Here is a 10,615-nt window from a genome sequence, read left to right as displayed (position 1 = left end):
AGGTAGCATTTGGTACTGAAAAAAGTGTTGTCCGTGAATGATTCGTCATAAGTAAAGCGAATCCACCACGAACAACTTCTCTTCAAGTACCACAGAAAAGCAGAGACAAGACAGACAAGGAGTCCCCTTCCACTTCTCCAAGGGGAGTGGCTGCCAACCACCATCCTGTGGACAGAGTGGACAGAGTGGACACCGAGCATTAGTGAGGCAGCTGACGGGTGTCCTAGGAACACACTGGAGTTTGGGCAACCCTTCACTCACCTCCCTTGGAGTGGTGCTGGCACAGTCCCCCTTCCCTGGAGTTGAAATTGTGGTCCTGAATCCACACGCGCAAGGTTTAGAAATAAGAAGAGGGAGGCCACTTGTCACAGGCCAGGAGCACTCCGCAGTGTGTAGACCCCAGGGTTTCTGAACAGGGCCTTGGACTTCTCAACAGAGCACACTGAGTTATCCATCAAGCACATCAAGGTGCCAGCCAGGCTCCCGCAGGGCCCACTGAACTAGGGAGGTCCAGAGGGAGCCCCCTTTTGCCACTGCAGGTGCCCCTAGAGAAACTGCCCAGCTCAGGCACGCCAGGCCCCTGGTAGGTTCCCCATCACTGCCCTGGGTAGATTCTCTATCAATGCCCTTGTGGTCAGAGTGATCTTTCCAACACAGACCACGCATCCCCCCTGCTCACAACCCTTCCAAATCCCCCATCTCACTCAGAATAAAACCTGGAGTCCTACCTCTCCCAGCTCAGACCCAGCGACTCCCAGCAGCTCGGTTCAATCCCACTGGCCTTCTTGCTTTTTCTTAAAGATGCCAGGGGGCTTTCCATGGGCCTTGCCCTCCTCCTGAAATGCTCCTACTCCAGACCTTCCTCTGGTCCACCCCACTCCATTCCCACCCACATCCTCAGAGAGAGCTTTCCAGACCCCTGTATTTAACACAAAGGTCCACCTGCTTTTACCTCTTTCTGTCACTGTAACCCGCTTTCCCTTTCCCCATAAAACCTAGCAGTGGACAAAATTACGCTTCCTAATTCATGTGTTCTCATCCGTCTCTTCCACCAGAATGTAAAGTCCACATGAGCAAGAACTTGATTTCATTCACTGCTCTCTGCTAAGGTCCAGAATCACCTAGAACACAGTGTGCACTCCATCACTATTTATGGAATGACCAAGTCATTCCTTGTTATTTGATCAACTCATGAACCATGTAGTTATGCTATAAACAAAAGAATCTGATTTTTTAAAAAAGAGAGAACTTTATCAAAACAAAATCATGGTGGCCAAAGTCACCAACCCTCTCAATAGCCATTACGGCCATGGGCAGGACACAGCTCTGGCAGGAGAGTGAGCTCAGGGAGACGCCTCAGAAACAAAGCTCAGACTGCTCAACTAACTCTCCACAAACTCCAACAGATGTGGATGCCAAGTCTCCCCAGAGGGCGGTGCTGCTTCCAGAAACCCTTCCCTGGCAAGAGTTGGCACTCAAAAATTCTGCCCTGGAACAAAAGCAATAATGATGACCAATTACCTATCAGTCAGTCCGGCTGATGACAGTAACACTACCGAGCCAGCATGTCTCCAGAGATTCATCTTACCAAGGGTGAGGGGCACTTGGAGCAGGTGACAGACGTCTTGTGTGAATGGGCTTCTCACTGGTCAACTTCCCCCAATAATGTAGTGCAGACACCAAAGCCCCTTCCAGAAAATCACAGCCTTAGAAGTAACCATCTTCCTCAGAGATTCGATTCTGGTCATGGCTGCGGCACATGAAGAAGCTCGTGCACTGCGATGGCCCGTTCACATACCTACCTTGGGTGGGAGGTGAAGCCAAGACCCCCTGCCTGAAGGCGGGACGCTGTCCGGGAAGCCTTCCAAAGCAGTATTTGATACTGAAAAACTGGATGTCCCTGTATGATTCGTCATAAATTCAGCGAACACAGCAGGGATAACCACTCTTCAAGTACCGAAGGCTGACGGTGACGGCCCACGTCTTCACCAGAGTCTGCCTTCCTTCCAGCTAGTCCGCCTGAGGATGAATTGGGGACAGAGGGTTAGGAGAGTTGAGGGGTGCACAATGTCAATCAAGCCCTTGCTTTCCAGCCAACCATGCATTCTTGCCCCTGGAGAGGGACGAAGGGCAACAGCTCCTTCCAGAAAGCTTCCCCAGCAAGATCCATACTCAAAAAAGGCACCAATCCTCCCTCATGAGACTGGCCATAAAGAAAGCAAACCCGGCAAGGAGAAGGTCCTTTCAAGTGCCAGAAAACAGCATGGCCTAGGAAACCACCACCTCATCTTCCGAGCTGATGTGGCCTCCAGAAGTCACTGGATAGGTAGGGACTGTGGATCAATTGACATACACCATTTATAAAATGTACGTTCTCTGATCAACCATCCATTCCCCTATCATGGACAGCACCCTGCCTCCAGGTCAGGGTCCTGCCGGGGGACTTCTCCGGGGAGTTTGTCCTGAAAAACAGTGGTCCAATATGATAAGCCACAAACCCAGGCGAGGCCCCATGGTCAGCCTCAACCCTGCTCTGCCCCCGAGGCCTCCAGAGCCTGGAGGCCACAGCATGTGAGTCTTACTCCAATGAAGACACAGGCTCTGCCATGGGTCATCCTCACAAGTATTTCATGAGGTGCTGACACCAATGCCTCCTTTAATAATTCCTTGGAATTATATCCAGGAAAGAGGTGATGCTGAGTTGCATTTGCAGCAGAGAAAGCATTGTAGAGGGAACCTGCCATTGACGAGACCTCCCCAGGTGTGTCAGAGGAGTCCCCCTGCCTCCTCTTGCAGGTAGCCTGGATGCTGAGGGTCAAGGACAGAGAAAGCCTGTGACCTGGCTTGATAATCTGTCCTGTGGCCTCTGGCTCTGCAGCACCTCCTGGACCGTGGCCTCGTGCTGATGGCCAGAACCTTTCCCTGGAGTTGCCCTCCCTTCTGGGGGACCCTCATGGGCAGGCTGCATGGATAATGAGAATTAATGAGCCATTTAATAGGTATCATCAATTCAGCCCCCTCTCTGCCTGGGACACGGAGTGGGGCCGAGTCCTGAAACGGTCTTGCCTGGAAGTCCCCCAAGGACGGGTTGCTTGGGCCATTGAACATTGGGCATCGTCAGCAGACCCTCCCCCAGGTACCTGGTGATGGTGCTGACATAGACCTCCTCTCTGGTGGCGGGACACCTCCACACATTCTCCCACTGTGCAGGAATGAGGCCAACTGTGTGGTCTTTGTCATGAAAAATGCAAGAGCACTCCGGTGGTTCCTCACCAAGCCCCACGCCACGACACGAGCACATCGGGTCCCCCGGCCAGAGCCCGTATCACTTCTAGGGCTTCTCCTGAGGGTGGAATGAATTCTCTGGGTTAGCTGTGCAGAGAACACATTCGCCAACAAAGTTCATATCCCTGCGTCACCTCTGTGCCCATACCTCAGGCGAAGCTGACAGTTTTCTTACTGTGAAGCCGGCACCTGCAGGCACCCATAAAGAACTGACTCCACACAGGGACCCCAGCGCACTGGCCACCTCAGATAGGACAAAGCCACGGAGGCAGAGAGCAGTGGGGCTTTGCAGCCACTCCAGGATGCTGCCCCACACAGGGACCACATCCTGAAGGGGGCGGGGCTTGGTGCCACTGCCCTCCACTGTGTTAGTCCATTTTCTGGCTGCTGATAAAGACATACCCAAGACTGGGCAATTTGCAAAAGAAAGAGGTTTAATTGGACTTACAGTTCCACGTGGCTGGGTAAGCCTCACAGTCATGGTGGAAAGCAAGGAGAAGCAAGTCAGGTCTTACGTGGATGGCAGCAGGCAAACAGAGACCTTGTGCAGGGACACTCTGCCTTATAAAACCATCAGCTCTCATGAGACCCATTCACTATCACAAGAACAGCATGGGAAAGACCCACTCCCCTGATTCAATTACCTCCCACCAGGACCCTCCCACAACACAAAGGAATTCAAAATGAGATTTGAGTGGAGACACAGCCAAACTATATCATCCACCAAACTGGGGATCAAGGACAGCCTCCCTTCTCCATAACCAGGGGACACGCTGGAGTCCGTGTTCTCCTCTCAAACCAGGTGCTGTGTGCAGGAAACCCTCCAAGGCAGCATCACAGAGCCGAAGAATCATTAGCTGCATGGTCTCCATCGGGAAGGAGTGAAGGGAACCTGGCACCGTGCCAGTGTCTATGAGCACCAAGCAATGGACCAGGAGACCCCACCAGGTCGGCTGGCAGAGGGAAGCTGACCTGAGGAGGAAGTGGCACTGGGCCAGTGACCTGGGTGAGGAGTGGGAACACAGCCCAAGTCGGCCTGCCCTTCACACACCCACAGAGGTGCTGGACTTCATCCAGGGAGCCACCCTGAGAGGAAAACAGGCTGTCCTCAAAGGAGTCCGCATGGAGGAAGCAACCTCTCCTCAAGTGTCCCAGTGGAGTGGTAAACCTTGTCCTTGCCCCCAGGGACCCACCATGAAAAGCACTGGGTCCAGGAAGGGACCTAGCCCTGTGGCTAAGCCACAGACCCAGCCACTGGGGGAAGGCACAAGTTGGCATTCAAAGAGGAGGGAACCTCACATAACTCGCAAAAACACATCACATTCACAGCAAACACAGCAAAGCAACCCAGGGCTCTTCCCCCCATCAGCCTCACTTCCAGGAAGCTTCCCTCACGCAGCACGGAGCCGGGGCAGGGGCTCTCAGCTCACACAAGGCACACACTCTCACGTCTCCTGTGGGGGCGGCCCTCCGAGGCAGAGTCTGATATTCAAAAAGAGGTTAACCATGTATTATTCATGATGAATGAAGCGAACATAACACGGATAACCTCTCCTCAAATATCCTTGAATAGTTCTGAAACGAAAACCATGGCCTCTTCCCCACCGTTGTCTTTGCTTCCAGAAGATTCTTCTTGGGATGAGCTGAATCCCAGGGTTGGGGCAGGGAGGTGTTCACATCCTGCAAAGAAAGCACACGTACTGGCATTGACCTTCCATTCCCATACCTCAGTCTCAGGGCCCAGGCAGCCCTGGCACCAAAGTCAAAACCCTGACATTGGAACCATGCTCAGAAAGACTTCTAAGGCAGGTTCCATTAAAAATATATGAAAGCTTCCTCCACGGATTCCTGAAAGACGGGATTTGATGACGAGAACCAGCAGAATGCATGTCAGAGATAAGCAAAGCCATCATGAAGAATTCTGTTTCCGATAAAATGGGGTGTCACTGATCCCTGAAGACAGGGTCCCTACCGCAGAGATGGTCTCAGTTCCTGGAATTTCCTCCCGATGACTGCTTGGAAACGGAGGGTCACAGAATTCCAGGGCCCAGCACATCAATAATGAATAAGCGTGCCGTTGACCTGCACCTGACAATCTTGCAGCAGCTTGACACTGGCGGCCCCTCCCTGAAGCAGGTCTTGTATCTGGGAAGCCCTTTGAGGCATGATTTGATTTTAAAGAAAAGTAATCTCATGCTATTTATGCATGTGAAAGTGAACCCTTGTTCACAAACCAAAACATGGCACGTTGATTCTGGGCCATTCTCCCACGATGGACGGTATATGGCATGTGGGGAGACAGGCGACACATATCACAGGGAAAGCACCTGGTCTCCAGCCCCAAACCACTGTGAGTGTTGTCCACAGACCGGCGGTATTAGCATCACTTGAGAACTTGCTAAAAATGCAGAATCTTGGTCCCTGAATCAGAATCTGCTTTTTAACAAGATCCCTAGGTGATGAAAATCTTAGGAGCATTTTTAAAGTTTGAGAAACACTACTCTAGCCAACAATTCATATGCACACAAACACACACACACACACACACACACACACACACACACACACACACACACCCCAGAGGTGCTGTCGACCACAACGTCTTATTCCATGAGAGTCTGTCTAAGATGGGGTGGTTCCCAAGGAAGGCACGAAGCCATGCCACGTCCACCAAGAATAATCCAAATACCCAACAGGCAGCTGCTTAGGAGCTGCCAAAAAGTAGTAATAGTAACAGGAAATGTATGGAGTTTTTACTAATGTTTGCATTCCCTACAGGAAGTGTTTCATACTCAGAATGAAGGCTAAAGATAGGAGAGGCTGGACCCAGGTTCCCCGGTCCACCATCTATCTAGAGAGATGCTTGACCCCGGCATCTCTCCAAGGAATTCCTCGTGGCTAAGATTTAATAACAAGAAAAGAAAGAGAGATGAAATAATTGTGAACATCTTCCAATAAAAAGATATGGCACCAAGCCCCTAAATGGCATCTCCACCCCAAAGCTAGCATTTGTCCAAGGAAATCACACTGGTGGCTTGCATTCTGAGATCACTGGATTCATTATTATAAATCATCAACACAGTCACACTCCATGGTGGGGCAGGCACCGATGTCCCCTCACTGAAGTCAGCACTGTGCTTTCAAAAACTTCTGAAGCAAATTTGGATACTAAAACAATGGTTGTCCGATATTAATCATCATAAATATAGAGACCATACTACGGACAGCCATTCTTTAAGCACCAAAGAACTGTGCCATCAAGAAGAGCTGGGCATCTTCTCCAAAGTTGGTGTCTCTTCCAGAAAGTTCTTCTCAGGTAGTCCAAACAATGAGGATTAGCAGGTCAGCTTCACACATTGAGAGTCAAGCCCATGCCTGGGGGTCAGTCACACTCTTGGGCAGGGGAAGGGGGTCTGGCCCCAATGATCGGTCCCTAAGGTTTGCTTCATGTCCAAGAAGTGCCTCCAAGAAGCAGGATTTGATAAGTAGCTTGAATGCTGCGTCACCCACAACACACGCCCATGGCCAATGCAAATCCCTGACAGCACCAAGGAGTCCCGTGGCCCCCTGCCAAGCATGGCCCCGCCTCCAGGGTTCTGAGGTTAGGGCACAAGTGTCCCCACCACAAACCAACTGCATGCGCCCTCATCCCCACCCAGGCGTGAGCCCCTGGGAAGGGCTGATGCGTGCATCCCTTTACAGAACTTGTCATGGCGTCCAGGAAGTCTGCCGAGGCAAGATTTGATACTCAAAAAGAAATTGTCCTTGTATGATTCATCATAAATAAAGAGAACACACCAAGGATAATTTCTCCTCAAGTATGAAACAGCAGCACGGACCACCACCTCCAGGTCTTTGGCTCAAGGTTAGATGGTGACTGCTTCGTGGCAAACCCAGTCACACACTCGCTCATGCACACACACCACGCACACACAGGCATGCACAATGCATGCACCAAGTCTGACCTCTCTTTAAGCACCAGGGAAGCAAGATGCCATAGAATCCTCACTCAGCTTGGCATCCTCGCTCAAGACTCCTTCAAAGCGTAGATAGTGGCCGAGGTCAAGAACCCAGGGACTGTCTCTCTTAAGTGGAGCAAATGTTCTCGGCATCCCTGCTGACCCCCACTGCATGTGGCATTCTGTATCAAAAGCCACTGTGTGAATGGCTTAGCTGCCAAGCATCAAGAGCATCACTAGCCCCCATTGTAAACACCGTGTATGCTCTGGGCTTCGTAGTCCATTCCATACCCGATGAAGGACTTGACTTCCGTGTTTTGACACTGTTCCAAACACCCATGGAGAGACTTTAGTCATGAGACCACCACCACCACCACCACCAATGATAGTTTCACAGCACACAAGGGTCCTGGCTACCACCTACGACGTGCCGACCACGGGGCTCTGCTCTGAGCCGTGTACAAGTCTTAACTCGTTCAGCCCCAGCAGCCCCAAGAAATGGACGCCAATGTGATTCCCCTTTGACATGTGAGACAACGGGCACAGCACGATGAGATCCTTGCCCAAGGTTGGACGGTTAGTAAATGACAGAGGTGGGATCCAAACACAGGAAATCGAGCTCCAGAGTCTGCGCTCTTGATACTGAAAAAGTGGATGACCCTGTACGATTCGACATGAGCAAAACGAACAGGACAGGGATAACCACTCTCCAAGTACCAAAGGTTAGCACGGAAAAGAAAGCCACTGCCTTGGGTGGACTTGGTACGTCTTCAAGGCGCGGTCCTGGGGATGAATTAGATGCTGAGGGTTAGTGGACCGGGTCACATACCCCAAGCAGAACATGCACACTCACGGACCGAGTAACAGCAGGGACCACAAAGCCACTACCCCACACGAGCGCCACCCCAGCCATCAGCCCGGGCTGATGACTGCCCGCTCAGGAAGCAGGGACCCAGACCACACACATCGTGCATGCTTTTGGCCCCGCCCACACTGCACCAGGAGAGGGGATGTCCCAGAGGCCACTGCCTTCCCTAAAGTCATCCAGGTGCTCGTGAAGTCCTCTCTGTGAAGTGGGGACCCGTGAACAATTTGCCACACACAAAACGGATACACACGGTCATGCACACACATACCGCATCCCTTGCTGAGTGTGGACTGGGTCCAAGACAAGGTTTGATACTCACAGAGAGCTTGCCCTTGTATATTCCATGTCAATAAACCGAATATACAAAGGGCAACCTCGCTTTAAGTACCAAACAATAGCACTGGGCAGGTTCCTCACTATCATTCACGGGGCCGGCCTCCTCTCCCGGGGTTCATCCTGGGGGGGGAGGGGGTGGGAGATGCGGGATCAGCAGACCAGGTGGCAAACACCACCTGCCAGCTGTGTGCCCATAGGTCAGCTCTCCATCCCAAAGGGGCCAGGAAGGGGCAGATGCCAGTGCCCCTTCACCAGAATCAGCCTCATTTCCACGCATCACTCCAGATTAGAACTTGCTCCTGAAAAGGAGATCCACCCCACGGGCCTTCCTGGGCACACACAGAGCTCAGCTTCTCACTTTCTATAGGAATTCCCTGGGGTGGGACCACCATCTCCTTCCCAGTGTGGGCACCTCTCCAGGAAGTTTTCCTAAGGATGCACTCAGCACCGAGGTCCCAGGGACTGGATGAATTTACACCTTAGACAAAGCAAAGGCCCTGTGGTCACCATTCCTTCATCCATCTCACAGAGCCGTTGACACCAGTGTCATTCTCCATGCCAGCCCTTGCCCCACCCCTGCCAGAGGCTGGCATCATGTCCATGAAGCCATGCTAAGAAAGAGCACATGGTCAACAGTAGTAAACCCCACGTACCCCCAAGTAACTGAGGAAGCAGACCCACAGCCCATTACCCACAGTGGTCTCTCCTTCAAGAAGGGGAGAGGAGCGGGAGCCGCCTGGTCCAGGTGGCAGGTTATGTGACTCATTACCCAGGCGTGGTGCTCACCTCTCTTCAGCTGGACGTTCGCTTTCCTTGGGCTGAGGATGCTGCGAATGTCCTTCCTGAAGCTGGCTTCGGGTCCAGATGACCCCCATGGCAGTCGGGGTGTAAAAAGCCGGCAGTCACACGGCCCAAGGAGTGTCTCCACAAACACAGAACAAGAGTCCCATTCTCAGGCAGCCATCCTAGGTGTCAGCAGAAAGCCGGCAGTCAGAGACGGGGCACAGACATCGAGGCAGAAGCAGGCGCCCTCTGACCTCCCACATGCACGCACCTGGTGCGGGGCTGACAGCTCCCATGGCTCATCCCCAGCGCTGCCTTCATGGGCAATCACAAATGACAAATAGAAGCAAACCATTCTTACAGATTCAGCCTGGGGACTGCGAGCTGGATCATGAACACCCAAGCATCAAAAAAAAAAAGCGCTGATGAGCACACCTCAGCCCCTTCCCCAAGGTCAATACCACCTCCAGGAAGCCCTCCTGGGGCTGGCCTACCAGGCTCGCAAACAGCATAGACAGAGCCAGTGCTCCGTGGTCCACCATCACTGCTATCTGTGTTCCCCTTGAAATGATCCAACATCCAGGTCCCCCTTCTAAGGCTGATGCTGGGAACAGGAAGCCTTCTGTGTATGACTTGGTACCAAGAAGAGGCAGATCAATGTGTGATTTATCCTTAAAAAAGCAAACCACCATTAAACTTGGTGCACACAAAAAGGTCCCTCCTCTCCCACTGCTTCCAGGGAGTCCACAGGAAGAACCAGCATAGAGGGCGAAGGCAGAACCCAGGGGCAGCATCACAGCCAACCTCACGTTCCCGGACATGGAAGCCAGGCCATACCTGAGAGGGGCTGACATCCGAGGCTTTGTCCTGGAGACAAGCAGGGTATGAGTGTCTTCCCCGACAGTTTGATACGCAAATGAGAGTCTCCCCCTGTATATTCGCCATTAATCAAGTGAACATACAAAGGGTATCCTCTCTTCAAGTACCAAAGGGTGGCTCAAAGAGCAGGTGAGGACCATGCCGGGTCTTTGCCGGAGTGGACATCTCCTCCTGCGAGGCCTGAGACCAAGGGGGAGGGGCCCGGTGACAAGCCTCATCTGGCTGACCCTGGAGCTGGGCCTGCACCTTGCACATTGTGGCCTGGCCCCGAAAGGTGGCATATCCAGGACTCCCTGCAGGCGAGACTGGCTTCTAAACAAGGGAACAGGTAGGCATGACTATCAGTGTGCTCAGCATGCATGGGTGAACCTGCTTCAAATACCCACAAGCTATACGGACAATGGAACCATCACCTTTCTCCAAAGGGGCACAGGGTGTGAGGGCTCAGCCCGGCAAGACATGGAGTTATCAGAGAAGAAGGCATCTGCAGGCATTCTCAGAGCTG

At 52.4% G+C, this 10,615-nt stretch overlaps 1 long non-coding RNA gene and 3 other non-coding genes across 4 annotated transcripts; all 4 read right to left on the bottom strand.

Moving 5' to 3' along the window:
- Window positions 1-22: 22 nt before the first annotated feature.
- On the bottom strand, window positions 23-79 carry MIR382 (microRNA mir-382). The gene has a single exon (NR_163061.1). It is a non-coding gene; the product is annotated as a microRNA mir-382 (primary transcript).
- A 2,535-nt stretch (window positions 80-2,614) lies between these two features.
- On the bottom strand, window positions 2,615-9,262 carry LOC130540786 (uncharacterized). The gene is made up of 3 exons (XR_008954782.1): window positions 9,235-9,262; window positions 3,141-3,343; window positions 2,615-2,808 (listed from the first exon to the last, which is right to left on the bottom strand). It is a non-coding gene; the product is annotated as an uncharacterized LOC130540786 (long non-coding RNA).
- Window positions 6,459-6,517, bottom strand: MIR889 (microRNA mir-889). The gene has a single exon (NR_163116.1). It is a non-coding gene; the product is annotated as a microRNA mir-889 (primary transcript).
- MIR381 (microRNA mir-381) lies at window positions 8,430-8,492 on the bottom strand. The gene has a single exon (NR_163062.1). It is a non-coding gene; the product is annotated as a microRNA mir-381 (primary transcript).
- Window positions 9,263-10,615: the final 1,353 nt, after the last annotated feature.

The sequence above is a fragment of the Pan paniscus genome, chromosome 15, assembly GCF_029289425.2.
Source record: "Pan paniscus chromosome 15, NHGRI_mPanPan1-v2.0_pri, whole genome shotgun sequence".
In the NCBI taxonomy this organism is placed as follows: Eukaryota; Metazoa; Chordata; class Mammalia; order Primates; family Hominidae; genus Pan; species Pan paniscus.
Note: the sequence above shows the minus strand (reverse complement) of the source record. Positions and strands in the feature narration are given on the sequence as shown.